A 15,190-nucleotide genomic window follows, 5' to 3' on the forward strand; every position below is an offset into this window, starting at 1 on the left:
TATCTCATGTAAAAAACAATGTGTCAATAATCAAAACATATTATCATAAAACCATATCAGAGTGTAATCCCAAAGATCCCATGTGCGGAAAACATAGTGTGATGCGTTGCAATCAAGCTTACTCCTTTCCTTTGAAAACGAGTACCTGAAACCAAAATTGTAAACCGTAATCACGAATCGTAGTAAGTTCCCCCGTCATACCACATACCATACATTAAACATACTGTCAGGCATATCTGGGTGCCTGACCTACCCTGCTAGGCACACCAGGATGTCTAACCTACCCCTGTCAGACATACCGGGGTGTCCGACCTACCCCTCCGGTTTATCTCAACCAACTATGGGGACTATTTCACCCCTACTACTACCACATGATAACAAAATATAATCATACTGTCTAGCATGGTTGGGTACTATACTACCCCTTCGGCCCTATCGACCGATTACCGGGGACTATTCCCCTTACTACTACTATCACATAACATCATATTATACTAGCATATAAAACATATCAAACAATAGCAAACCTAGATAATTATCACAAAGACAATTATCTAACAACAACTCCTACCAGCGGGTCGGCATTGTGGCCTTAGTCCCACTTCTACTGGAAGGTAACTCACCTCGAACTGTTGAAGTCCACATCAAGAAATCCTTAGTTGTTGTCCTGGAAACTCCTCGAGCTATCAATACCAAAATATTACCCAATTAGCAATTGGGTTCTATACCATGATCCATAATTCATACTTGGGGTAAAATGACCATTTTACCTCTGGCCCAACAAGATACATAACTAAGGACCAAGCCCAAAACCAATCAACCCAAAACTCTAAAATCCATAAAATCCCACTAATGCCCCAATTTTCCAAATTGGCCCCAAACCCTTTCATGGGCCTTATCCTAAGGTCTAATCCTCAAATTAGTCCAGAATACAACTACTCAGATAGTCCATTAGGGCCGAAGCATCAAGGCCCAAACAGATGGCCCAAACTGAAGCCCAAAACCCGAAATCCCACTATGCTAAGTACGCGGGGCGTACTCAGCTTGTACGCTAAGTGTACTTGCTTAAGAGCTTGTACGCTGTGCGTACAGGCTTGTACGCCCACCGTACTCCACCTAATGACCAACCTTCAATTCTAGCTCTTAATCCATTTAGTCAAGACGTCCAACATGTTAGAATAGCCAAATATAAGTGACTTGATCCATAAAGTCAAATGCTTTAAGCCTTTGCATGGCTTAATGAAGCCCAAACACCAAAGATGAATTCCAAAAGGTCAAAATCACTCCCAAAATGTCTTAAAACTTCTTAATACCTTAAGACCTTAGTCCAAACTTCCAAATATGATTTCAAGGGACTTCTTAAGTCATAAAGTTTCCAACTTTATGACTTAGCATAACTCAATGGGGCCTAAATCAAAACCCTAAGTCCCAAACTTCATCAACTTACTACCAAATCATGCATGGAAGGTTTATACCCATCTAGATCCAAACTTTATGACTCCATAACCTCAATAAGGGCCAAATATGAAGCTCAAAGGTTCTGGAGTAACTTTTACTGTAAAGCCCTGTTTATTTATTAAATAAATAAATAAATTAATGAACGAACTGAAGCCCTAAAATAAATAATTATATAGCAAGGTGATGGTCTTGAGGAGTTAATTGTCATAATTTTAGAAGGCGGGGATTAAAGTGTAAATTTTGGACTTAAATTGTAAGTAATACTGAAGACAGGGGCTGCTTGGTAACATTTAGGACTCAATATGAAAGGAATTATGGAAGCAAGGGGTAAAAGGTAAATTCTGGATTTATATTGTGAAGATTTATGGAATCAGGGGTTAAAAAGGTAAATCTTGGGTCTGTTTTGTAAGAAATGGGGTTAGAGGGACTGTTTGTGTAAACATGGGAGGGGAGTTTGGATGATGTGGGATATATAAACCCGCTATACGCTGAAACCTTAAACCTAAGGAGCAGCCGTTGGGTGATCTTCCAGCCGCCAACCTCGTGTCCAGCCACCATTGTCGTCGGAGTCGGGAACCACCAGTCGAAGCGCTATCTCCGTTCCGCTACCGGTGAGGGAGAGAGGTCGATGACCGTTGCTGCCGCACCTCTACCCTTCTTCTTCTTCCTCTTCTGTTCTGTCCTCGTTCGTATTCGCTTATGGTGGTCGTCGGCGCCTCAACTGCCCTTGCTCCTGGCGTGACTTTGCCGCCTTCGTTCGCCGCCGTTAGCCATTGCTGGTGCCACCTTCTCAAATCGTTGTCGTCGCATTTAGCCACCAGGTGGGTGGTTGGATTCTTTTTCGAGTAAGAGATATGGGTGTGTGTGTGTGGTTCGTATGCTATCATGGCGTGTGAATCACCGTTCCATCATGTTTGTGTGTGGGTTCTGTCGAATGGTTGCTGTGAAGAACCACCATGGCAGTCGGCCATGGTGGCTGCCACCTCAAGGACCGTCATAGTGGTTGTGTATGCTGATGTATGGGTTAATTTCGTGTGTGTGTTTATTTCCTTAGTGTGTGTTTGGCCGGAATTCTAGGTTCAAGGCACCACCACCACCACCGTGTACCACCACCGACCACCACAAGGGTGGTTGCGGGTGTGTGTTCATTTAGTATAGTGTGTGTGTTTTTCGTGAGTTCTTGTAAATTGTAAAATTGGAATAATGAAAGGAAAATCAAACCACCACCTTAGGGTGGTGGCTGCCGCCTCCTACCGCCACCGGCCGCCGTGTCGGGTGGCGGTGTGCTTAGTTGTGTTGTGATTTGGTTGGGATGTTTGGACAAGGGACTGAAACCGTAATGGGCTCAAAGGAGCTCTAATGGGCCCAATGAAGCTTAATGGACTCTAATGGACCCAATAAAACCCTAATGAGCTTATTAAGATTTTAGTGGGCTTAATAGGCCCAATAAAGCCCTAATTGATATAAAAGGCCAACAGATTGATAAGTGGGCTAATATTTGGATTGGAAAACCCTAATGCCAATGAAAATCTAACTTTAAGAATTAATCGGGTCACACACGAGAATTATTTAATAACTTGAGATATTAAAAAATAATCATTGGCGGGAATTAATCTAAGCAATATTGGACTTAATGAATTAAGTCCTTAATAGGTTAAGTAGGAAACTTAACCCTAATCATCATTTTATGAGAAACCCTAATTTTCACTTGGGTATATTATTGGGCCTTTATGTTGGGCCTAAATGATTGAGATAGTAATGAACCATCCAAAGTCAAGCCAATGAATTAGAATAATTTAATGGGCTTGGGGTAAGGCCCATGTAAGGGGCTTGGGCCCAATTTGGAAAATTAGGCCTTAGATGGGCCATAGTTTGGGCCTTAATGATTATATGGTGTTGGGCCTTAGAATGAGACCATGTTTAGGCCTAGGCCCAATTTGGGAAATTGGGCCATGTGTTGGGCTTTGATTCCTAGTTGACTTTGGGCCTACGGATTGGGCCTTGGGCTTGAATAAGCCAAGCTTGGGGTAATGTAATTATCCAAAGTAAGTGTTTATGGTTATGTAGTGGGACCCAATTATTAATTGGGTGATGTTTTGATATTGACAGATCGGGAATCTGTCATCCAGCAGCTGGGGTTGAGTCTGCGGGACTTCAGCAGTGTGGGATTGTGTCTACGGGACTTCAGCAGTGTGAGGTGAGTTACCTTCCAGTAGCGATGGGTCTACGGCCACAATGCCGGCCCACCAGTAGGGTTCGTATGATAGATGATTGTCTCTGTGATATCCTCTAGGATTGCTACTACTTGATATGTTATATGCTAGCATGATATGTTGTATGTGATAGTAGTAGAGTTCGGTTGTTAGGACCGAAGGGTAGTCAGACACCCCAGATACGTCTGACAGTATGTGATGATATGTTTGCATGCTAGCTTGTTATGTTATATGCGATAGAGGTAGTATGAGGGGACCAGTCCCCGTGTTCGGTTGTTAGGACCGAAGGGTAGTTCAGGCACCCCAGATATGTCTGATAGTATGTTTATGTTATGATATATGTGATAGTAGCAGTAGGGGGTGGAATAGTCCCCTAGGGTCGGTTGTTAGGACCGACGGGTAGGTCAGCACCCCAGAATGGCTTGACACGGGTAGGTCAGCACCCCATAATGGCTTGACACGGGTAGGTCGGGCACCCCATAATTGCCCGACAGTATGTATGATATGTGATTATATGGTATGTGGTATGATGGGGGAACTCACTAAGCTTCGTGCTTACGGTTTTCAGTTTTGGTTTCAGGTACCTCGTGTTTAAAGGAAAGGAGCCGGCTTGATCGCACCACATCACACTATGGTTTTCCGCACATGAGATCTTTGGGATTACACTCTGATATTGTTTTATGATAACATGTTTGATTGTTTCTACTTTGGTTTTGACATGACATGATATTACAAATGTTTTATTACGCTGTTGGTTTTATAATGACGTATTTGAAAATGAAATTTTTGGCCTGTAATTTTGGGATGTTACATTTACTCACAAGAACAACCTCAAGGGACCAAAACCATAACAATGTACGACTTAGCTAGATCTAAATGAAAAGGTTGTCAAGGTTAAGACTTTATACCTCCAGAATATAGATCTAGGTGCACAAAGCTTGGATCCAAAAGCTCCAAGTCGAACAATGACTCTTCAAGAAGTGTCTTCTTCCTCCTCAAGCACCAGAACACACAAAAATCACTTTGAAGCTCTACAATCACTCAAATGGGGGCTATGGGTTGATTTCTAGGGTTTAGAGGGATGGGGGCTAAAGATATTAGGGTTAGGTTATGAGATAAGGAGTTTAAATAGGGTCCAAAACCCTAAAATAGGGTTCTCATATGACTGGCGTATGCCCAACGTACATATGGTACGCCCAGCGTACTCCGAGGAACATTCGCGACCATCCTGGTCAGTACGTCCAACGTACTCCAAGGTATGCCCCACGTACTGCCTTCTTCACTAGTATGCCCTGTGTACTCGGCTAAGCCTGAAACCCACCAAACTTCCGAAGGCCATAACTTCTTCGTTATAAGCCCGATTCCAACGATCCGTATATCAACAGAAAGGTAACGAGAAGCCTAACACTTTTAAAAACTCAAAAATTTCTTAAGAGCTTCCAAACAAAAATCCATTTTCCACGAAAGCCCGAACTGACACTTTACAGAAATACCCTTAGGCTCTAAAACACAAACCGAACACCCAGATCACTTCTAATACATCGCCTGCACCCAAATGGGCCTAGATCATACCTTTTCCAAAAGCCCTAATCCTTATTAATATTGATCTTCAGGCCACAACCTTAGACTATGAATCGATTCGGAACAGGGCGTTACACCTCTATGGTTGTTTCAAGCAATGCATCAAACATGCCCGATGAAGACGATGAATATGACATTTTTAAAAAGACTTTTTTAAGAAGTAGAAAATGGTTTTTATGTGTTAAATGAATGAGTGTTAGGTTGTATTTATAGGAATTTAAAAAACAAAATTAAACCAAAAAGAGTCGTTGCCCCATTAGTCCACTACACTAGGTCAAACTCGGTAGATTTCCACCGAATTGCCGAACCGACCTGGGCTTGCCGAGGGGTCAGCCCAGTGTTCACCGAGGTCGTCGATCCTCAAACCAAAGCCTCTCTGTCCAATCTAAGAGAGAAAAAAATGTCATTTTCACTTTCTTTTTTCCCCTTCTCTCTTCTTCTTCACTAGTAAACACCATCCCAAAACATAGTGAAATGATTTTGTGATGAAGTGTCCACCTTCTTTTAAGCCTTCACTCTGTGGACATACCATATGACCAAAGGTGAACAGACCAGTTTTAGGGTAAAATCACCTCATGAAACAACTCCTTTCTTTACATAACTTTGTATCATAATCACTTTTTGATTAATGTGTCTAAGCTCATAACTAAATTGGTATATACTTGAATTAGAAACAAAGTCATTTTTGGGTTGCCCTCATAACTAGTAACTGAATAGAATGACATTTGGAGAGAGAAGTTGATTTATTGATTTATTATATGATTAATAAATTGTTATAAATAGTTTGTTAATATATTATGTGATTAATACATTAATTGGAAATATTGTTAATTAATTAAGAATTAACAAGAGATTAATTGGAATTAATTTTGAGATTAATTAGATTAATTGTTAGTGCAAGGACTGGGTTCTAATTGTTTAATAGTTGAAAAAGAGGGAATTCCATAACCTTCGAATAGGTTGGACGGTTTGGATGGGATCCAAAATATTCCTTTTGGATAATTAGGAAGCTAGATAAATACCATATTTGAAATAATATTATTTTATTTCAAATTAGAGTTTCTAGGGTTTTCCTATCACCTATAAATATGGCTCCTTGGTTCCCTATTTGCGTCAACTTCATTCTCTTAAGAAGATCCAAAATTTTGCTCCTCCGTCTCCTCTCTCCTATTGTCTTCTAGTTGCTAGGGTTTGGGTACAAGTCATTAGAGGCACTAAGTTTTTGATGCTAGCTTTCAGAAGAAGAAAAGGAAAGGATTCAAGATATATTTACTATAATAAATCTAAAGGTATATAAACCCTAATCCCTCTTTTATTTTCGAAATACCTAGAGTTATTTAGGGTTCTTGATATTCTATGTTTATTGTTATCAATTAGAGAAAACATACATCATTTATAGGTTGCATTTGAACTTAAGGGTTAAGATTTTTACTTCATATATATTTTAATAGCCTATAAAACTCATTAGTGGTATCAGAACCATTGTTTTCTATTTGATTGTGCATTATCTGAATGGATTCAAGAAATAGGGTTTATCGAAAATAAACCTTAAACCTTGAAAATTTTGACTTAGCTAGGGTTTCATGAACCCCTAGCCTCCACCCCTTATTTTCGAAAAAAGCCTTAGGGCTTCTTAGGGTTTCTAGTTTTCTTAATGATTTTAAATGCCTTAAAATTTGAATAATTTAAAACTTGGTAACCTTATCCCCTAATTTTTTAAAATTAGAAGACTATAGGATTAAATTTGAATTATTTAATTAATAGTATAATTGAAAATAATTATTTAATCCCCTAAATGATTTAATTAATTGTTTGATTAAAAGATAAAGATTAAATCATAATTGTTTAAATTTAATTAATTGAATGTTTAATACAAATAATTAATATTTAAACCTTGTATTTTGAAAAGTTTTAAAATACACGTTATATATTATATTAAACGTTAATTACTAAATGTATAAGATAAAGGCAGTCGAATCGCTAGTAAGCCTCATTCACGAAGCCATGCTATAAAAAGGATATAAGGAAACGACCTATAAAATGACCACTAAATGAGTGTCCTTTTCACCCACCGCTCTCCTGTGTGTTAGATGGTCATTAGTTGAACGGGTTCGATATGACATAATTAGATTAAAATTATAATCTATAAAGTACTAGAACCTTATTTTAAAATCTCACTTCAGTTACTTTAGAAAAAAATATGAAAAGTATGTTAATTCATGAAAACACACATTATTCTTTATGTAACACCCTATTCTGGATCATTCTGTGATTCAGGGTCGTGGGTCGGAAGTCGATTGTGTAAAGGCTTTGGGCCTTAAGGAGGCAAATTTTAGTCCTTGTGGAAGGTGGTAATGATGGTTGCGAGATCTTAACCTTTGAATTATGTTATGGGCCAAAGGGTAAAAAAGGAAAATCATGGGTCAGGGTCTTGCATGAAATATGGATTTTTGTTCGAGATGTTTTTATTCCAAGATGTCTAGATAATATTATGGGGCTCTTCAATACCTTTCAAATATATCTAAATAGAGATTATTTATGAGTTTGTTTACTGCCTTTGTTAATTATATATTATTGTGTTTCATTTTGCATGTTTTACTTCCTGAATAATTTAATTATTCGAAGCTCCACAGTCACTCATACTTTAGGAAGTAAACAGTGAATGAAGACTGTCATGAATTGGATTGTAGATTGTCTAAGGAGTTTAGACATAACAGTTGTGTTGCTACAACATTCATGAGTACTTAGAAAATGGAGATTTGAGTGTTGGGTAAACCCACACTCATAGAATTACTTCATGGATTCTATCACGGGTAATTTTGATACGATAATATCTTATATTCTTAAAATGGAGATATATGAGTTGTAATTTACAAGTCGGTTGTACATTGGTGTTGCGAAAACGCATTAGTAACTTGGTGTTATAAAACGTAGTGTCATGTATGATTTGGTGAGTAAATGATACAATCATATGAGTTAAAGTTTTTTCGTTCCTTTCTCCCTAATGGGAAAAACGATATCTTTGGGTCCCTCGGTGATTTGGTGTTGACTCATAGTGATGGGCCCAACCAGGACTAAACTGATGTGTTCAATTAGAAGTCTTATGGTGTCATCACAAATCAGGAAATTGGGAAACAAGATTTTGGACAATGAGATTGATTCTAATCCATGTCTCGTGTTCATACGATACCTGGTAGAACGAAGGAATATTTGATCACTTATCTTATGACCAATGTTTGATCAGATCAGCGGCTAGAGTTGCTTTTGGAAGCACCATTTGCTGATAATTTAGAAGATATATAGGCAGTTGTAGTTGTAGACTTATCCAAGTAAAAGACTGTTGGATTAGGCGTCTAAGTTAATAACTAAATTGATATATACTTGAATTATTAACAAATTCATTTTGGATTGCCCTCAAACCTACCAATTGAATATGATGAATTTTAGAGAAAGGGACGGATCTATTGATTTATTATATGATTGATAAATAGAAATAAATGTTTTGTTAATAGATTATGAGAATAATATATTAATTAGAGCTATTATTATTAAATTAAGAATTAATCAAAAATTAAGTAGAATTAATTTTTAGATTAATTGAATTAATTAATAGTGCAAGGACCTAAGTTGTAATTGTTCAATAGTTGAACAAAAGGCTTCTGGCTTCCAGAACCTTCCCTATAGGGTGAACGGTTTGGAGGATGGTTCTAGGACTTCTAGAATATCCCTTGAAGATAATTAGGAAACCAGATAATTACCTGATTTGAAATATTATTATTTTAATCAAGTAAGGGTTATCTAGGGTTTTCTTATCAACTATAAATAAGGCCTTAAATCCTCTAAATTTCGGCAAACTCCATTTGCTAAGAGCATAGCCGAAAATTCCCCTCTTTTCTCCTCCCACTTCAAGTTTCCTAGCTGTTAGGGTTTGGGTGTGAACCGTCAGAGGCACGAGATTTCTGGTGCTAGCTTTCAATAGTTTTTGAAGAAGGATTTGATTAGTTATTTACTACAATAACTAAATGGTATGTAACATCTTCTTTGGATTATGAAATTAGCTAGGATTATAGGGGTTTTGTTGTTCAATACTATGTTACTACAATAGTGTTATGATTAGATCTAATAGGTTGCATGCACCCTTAAGTGTATAAGGATTTATCCGCGTTATTGCATGTAAACGCCATCAATTAATACCAACTGTAACACTGAGTTGCTATATGGACTCGCTACATTGGGTAGGGTCATTGTGATAGACTTTGTGCTATTTGACCATGAAGTCGATACCTGTCCAATGATTGCAACTCTTCCACAATGGAATTGATCTAAACAACCAAGGTTAGCTAACAATTAGGGTTTGAGATTGAAGTTAGGAACCTAATATTGGAAGAATTCATGGGTGAGGATGGGGGAATTAACACGACCCAATGAATTGTATATCACTAAACATCAAAGGAAATTCGAGAGGATCACAAGGTGGCTTGGGTTAAAAGATTAAAGGCCCAACATAAAATTTCATTATTTGGTATATTAGAGGCTCAACTATTCAATCCAGATAGCATCAATGTCCTTGGGTGTTGGGACTCAACCGACTTCAATCACGCTGGGGTTCATGCGACAAGTAGGTCAGGAGGCTTAAATGTGCCACCAATAATTGTCCATAACTTCCATCTTAAGGAAGGTCAACAACGACGACATAATCATTGGTAGCAACTGTAACATTAGTTTGTGTTTCAACATCAGTACATGACACCACCACCATACTAGCATCACAATCCTCTAGAAATCGAAACCTAGAGACGGAGGGGATGGATGTGGTATGAGTGGTTATTGTGGGCCCAAACTTATATGAAATAAAAGTTATATATATATATATATATATATATATATATATATATATATATATATATATATATATCATGTTATTTAAATTAATATTTTTTAAGTATAGTTATTTTTTAAGTATAATTTTTAGTTGATCATCTTATTACATAGAAATAAGAAATCAAACAAAATAGTTTTGATGTATCCAGTGAATCTATTTAGATCACATTTAAAAGTCCCTTGTTATTCAACCTATCCGTCCATCTATTTTTAAACCGTACTGGTTAAATATGGAAAGTACAATTCCAAAATAATTTACAACATCCATATCCATATGACGAATAATATAGTTTGTTAAACATAAAAATTGAAAGCTCTCCTCGAGGAATCTATTATAATAAATGAAGGTTTTTTGCCACATGTCCTCTTCTTATTCATTTAGATACATGTCATTTTCTAGAATTTTTAAATTTTCTATTTTCCACTTGTCATTTTATTGTATTTTTCATTTTATTAAATTAAAGTTCTACATTTAATATATAAAGTAATATATATGTAATGTATTTATTAGAAAGGGTTTATATATGTAATGTATTCAATACATTAAAGCCTCATTAAATTTAATAATTCAAAAAAATTCTTATTTTTCTTATAAATTAAAAATTTTCAAATTGTTAAAATTTTAAATTTATTTTTTTTAAATAAACCCATGTAATACATGGATCTCACACCTAGTAAAAGAATTATAGAAACGTTTAAGAAAAGAATTGCTATACATCCAAATCTACCGTTTAAGAAAAGAATTGCTATACATCCAAATCTACCATTTCATTGGTTCACACCTTGAAAACTAAGTTGAGTAGAAAATATCAAAGCGACTCAATTAAACTATAATTTAACCAACATAATGAGATGGGCCTAAAAAAAACGAACATGGTGGATGAGCCTCTTTACTTTGGGCTTCAAGAGTCCAGAAAATAAAAATCGCTGTTGCAAAGTAACCCTAAAATCACTAGCCTCCTCCTCAAAACCCCATCTCCATTGAAGCTCAACCTAAGTTCTTCATCTATTTCAGCAACGGATGTCTCTGTAAATCTACAAACTTTCTTTCAATCTTGATTTACTTCGGTCATCGTAGTTATCCTCTGATAGCATCACATCGAATTACGAAGATGAAATCAGAGCTCGTTTGCTTCGTAATTTGGATTGAATGTGCTCCGATTTCAATTCAATGCATCTCAATCATGTGAATCGTAAGTTCGTAACGTTTAACAGTTTGCTGGTATTTATTTTTCGAATCAACGCCTCTATAGAGTAGCCGTATGAATACATTTAGATTTCATATCGAGCTTAGTTAAGAGGCTTATATCAAATACGTTTATTTACAGATTAAAAGGTTTTATCTTCATCGATTAACTTTTTAATTTGAATATTTAAACCACCGGGGCAACTTGGATCGATCATATGTGTTACCATCAATGTTCTTCCAAGCAGCCTCGGATAATTTTCGATTAAAAAATGTCTATGCTTTGTTTTTATTTTTGAAATTGCCCTCGAATAATCGGATGTTTAATTCAATTTCGTTCGGTTCAGACAGGGGCATACAACAATGGTTTCGAGCTTGTTATTCAGATTTGATGATTTTTGATCTTCTGAATTAAGTTTGATGTTATGGAACTTTGTTTATTTTGTAAACATTGTTCCATCAACCTACATTCAATCATACATTATACATGATATATCTCTTTGCATACACAAACGTACATGATAAAGTTATGTTATTCTGTTCATTGCATCATTCCCTGAAGCTACTCTCATCACCATTTTTTTTTCTTATTCGTCTCCTGACTTTTATAAACACATGAAAAACTAGTTGTTGCGAGTTTCTATTCATTCTCTGAACCTAATTTTTTTAAAACTAAATTTCTAAAAAAAAAGTGAAAACTAACTAAAAATACGTTGTACTTGTATTAAAAAAAGTGAAAACTAAAAAAAAAAGTGAAAACTAATCGTTAGAACTTTTAATGGTCATGAAAGAGTTATTAGAACTTCAACAAATATTATATGACAGACAAGTTTAGAACATATGCAATTGTTTAAGCCATTGGAATGAAACTCCAAAAACAGTAAATCAGTAGATAATCCTACAACAAAGAACACAAATAAATAAAAATCCAACTCATCCCACTTTGTATGATTGAGATATGTTTGGTCAAAGTTGAGTATAATATCAGCACAAAGCTTGAATGTTGAAATGATTCTAAGTTTGGAAATTTAAAGTATTTAGAGCTGCATAAGATGAGTTGTACATATTCAAATCAATTCATTCTTGAGCCAAAAATGAAGCAATGAAGCAGAGAATGTGAGGAACTTGCAGCAAGCTGCTTCAACTCGTTAGAGGCCATTCCAAAAAGTTGTGATAGATTAAAGTTGCATGCTAACTTTTTGTGCGATCAAAAAGATCAGTCACATTTTGTTGATTATTTGACAATTTTAGATTTTGAATAGAATTAACTTAGAATAAGTTAATAAAATATGAGATATAAGTTTTAAACAAAATCTTGCGAGTTTTGGTCAGAGAAAATTAGAAATTTACTTAATTGTAAAAAGAAATAAAATTGTTGAAATGACAAAAGGACAATAAAATATAAGTTGATATCTATTGTTTTGAAAAATGTTAAGACCATAAAGATATTATGATTGTTATTGGCGTGTCACAGCTGATAGTTTAGCTTATTTTTCGAATTCGAACTTTTTAAATTATTATGTTTGGCAAACCAAAATATATTTTATAAGTTAGCTTTTTAAAAAGCTATTTAGACTAAGTTCTTAGGAGTTTTTAAAAAAACTTCAAATATACTCCTTAATAAATTATAGAAACAAATATATTTAAATGCCATTTTAAGTCATTTTATATTTTTCAGTTAGTTTTACAAAATTATATTTTTTATCAGCTAATTTTTCAACTATCAACTAGCTTTTTATTTCACATCTAGTTTTTTAGATAACAACTACATTTTCAGCTAGTAAGCAAAACATACTCTAATTCATGCTGAAAATTTAGAAAACATATTTCGAACACGAACACTATACAACACGATGTCGTGCTTTTTACACTTGACATGAATACGAATTCAAATTTTAGTTTCATCCCAATTTTATTTCGTGTCGTGACGTGTCATCAATTGTTACTCCCTAACATAAAGTAAACACAATAATGCATGATATTTGAAATAAAATGTAAAAAAGGGACAAAAATGGCAAAAGTTTCCAAAATGAGCATTTGCTTTTATAAAGTATATGTAGGTATTAAAATGGATTCTAAATGATATTAGAAGGACTAGGTTAATATGGTCATTAGATAGTTATAAGAATTGAAGCATATAACGAAATAAAGTGAAATGGTCAAACGAAAATAAGTTGCTATATGTGAAAATTTTGACACATAAAGGGTATGTGATACATGGAAATCTAAACTATATGATTAGTTTAGTGTTATAATGAGACTAAATTATACTAAATGTAATTAGTAGAGTATTATGCAAATTTTAAAAGTATGTTGCTAAGATGTGAAAAGTAGCATATGTAATGATTAAAGGATTTGGAAATGAATGCTTAAGTATGAAGCAAGATTTGGATTGCAAAGAGAATATGATTAGAGAACATATGCTACCTAGACTCCCTAAGTGATATATATATATATATATATATATATATATATATATATATATATATATATATATATATATATATATATATATATATATGAGGAATACATGGCTTAGTACTTAATAACTTAAGTACATGACTTATAGCAAATTATGCTTATGTGATTATCATATTACTCAATGTGATAAAGTGAAAGTAATTTACCGCATGTCTTGGGTTCCTACGGGGACCTACTATGGGTCTTGTTCGGATGATTTGTTCTTTAGTAAAAGGTCAGTGTCTTGGGTCACGTGATGTGACTGCGCACAATTAGGGTTGTATTTATGAGGACTCGTTATGAATGGTCACTCCATAGTAAAGATAAGCGTCCTATGCCAAATAATGTGACTGAGCCAAATTTCGGGCGCAATAATAGTACGTTTAAAGAGAATGGTTATGAGGTTGTTTTGTTTGAACTCTCTTATAACCCACCAAATAAAGTTGTCTAATATGTGTTTTATTGTTGTCATGTATTCTAGGATCAGGTGCAAAGTTATAGGGTGACTTGTGATAACAACAAGACGGATGGAGACGGGACTTAGTTCTTTTTATTTATATATATTTTGTTTTTTCTACGGTTTATTGATGTAATTTATACACCCGTTATGTTTTTAGGAATGAAAATTGGGATTTTTTACAAACCAGGTTTTGGTAGCTTTGTATGATATTAAAAGTTTCCTAAATCTTTATTTAAAAATGTTAAAAGAAACGCGTACGGGTGGTGAAACCAAAAAACTTTTGATCTTGCGGTATGGTTATAATGAAGTGTTCTTCCTCCATTAGATTAAGGGTTAAGTCTTATTTGAGACGTAGGTGTAATTAAGATGTAGATTATGTCATTATGATTGCATTTTAAACAAAAGGCAACAAGAATGGCCTTACTCATCCCACACTTTATATCAACATATTTAAAACATCTATTAACCATAGGGATTGTCAACTATTTTCATCCTGTTTATTTCACATTTTTTATTAAATTATTTAAAATGATTGAGAACTAAATATAAAATTATAAATTTTGTAATTAAATATTTCATTAATAAAAAAAATTCCAAGACTAAATAATAATTAAAATCTTTTATTAAAATCATATAAGACTAGTTAAATTCATATTGTCCGAGTTCTTCATTCAAGCTCAACTAAATTAAATAATCATTTGTCGTTACATAGAATCAAATATCTTTACCTATTAGTTTTTCCTGCATCATGCACAACTCCTACATGATGCGTAATTTCTTTTGTTTTTCCTCCTCCATGTTGCAAAATTTATCTTCCTTGAGCTCCTCTAGTTGTGATTGATGTCGTTTATTGTCTTCTCTCTCCGACATCTTTTTTGTCAAAACTGCTAAGTTCGGTAAATTCAGAAAAAAAAATCTTTAGCACTTGTTGTACCCGTTAATATTGTTCTA

The 15,190-nt window shown here is 34.8% G+C and overlaps 1 long non-coding RNA gene and 1 other non-coding gene across 2 annotated transcripts; both read left to right on the top strand.

Annotated features, from left to right (window-relative positions):
* Positions 1-11,022: 11,022 nt before the first annotated feature.
* Positions 11,023-14,422, top strand: LOC145092544 (uncharacterized). Its single transcript, XR_013702570.1, has 2 exons — positions 11,023-11,326; positions 14,261-14,422. It is a non-coding gene; the product is annotated as an uncharacterized LOC145092544 (long non-coding RNA).
* Positions 11,620-11,746, top strand: LOC145080868 (small nucleolar RNA snoR138). The gene has a single exon (XR_013695445.1). It is a non-coding gene; the product is annotated as a small nucleolar RNA snoR138 (small nucleolar RNA).
* Positions 14,423-15,190: the final 768 nt, after the last annotated feature.

Source organism: Lactuca serriola, chromosome 1 (assembly GCF_051521515.1).
Source record: "Lactuca serriola cultivar US96UC23 chromosome 1, Lser_US96UC23_V15, whole genome shotgun sequence".
In the NCBI taxonomy this organism is placed as follows: domain Eukaryota; kingdom Viridiplantae; phylum Streptophyta; class Magnoliopsida; order Asterales; family Asteraceae; genus Lactuca; species Lactuca serriola.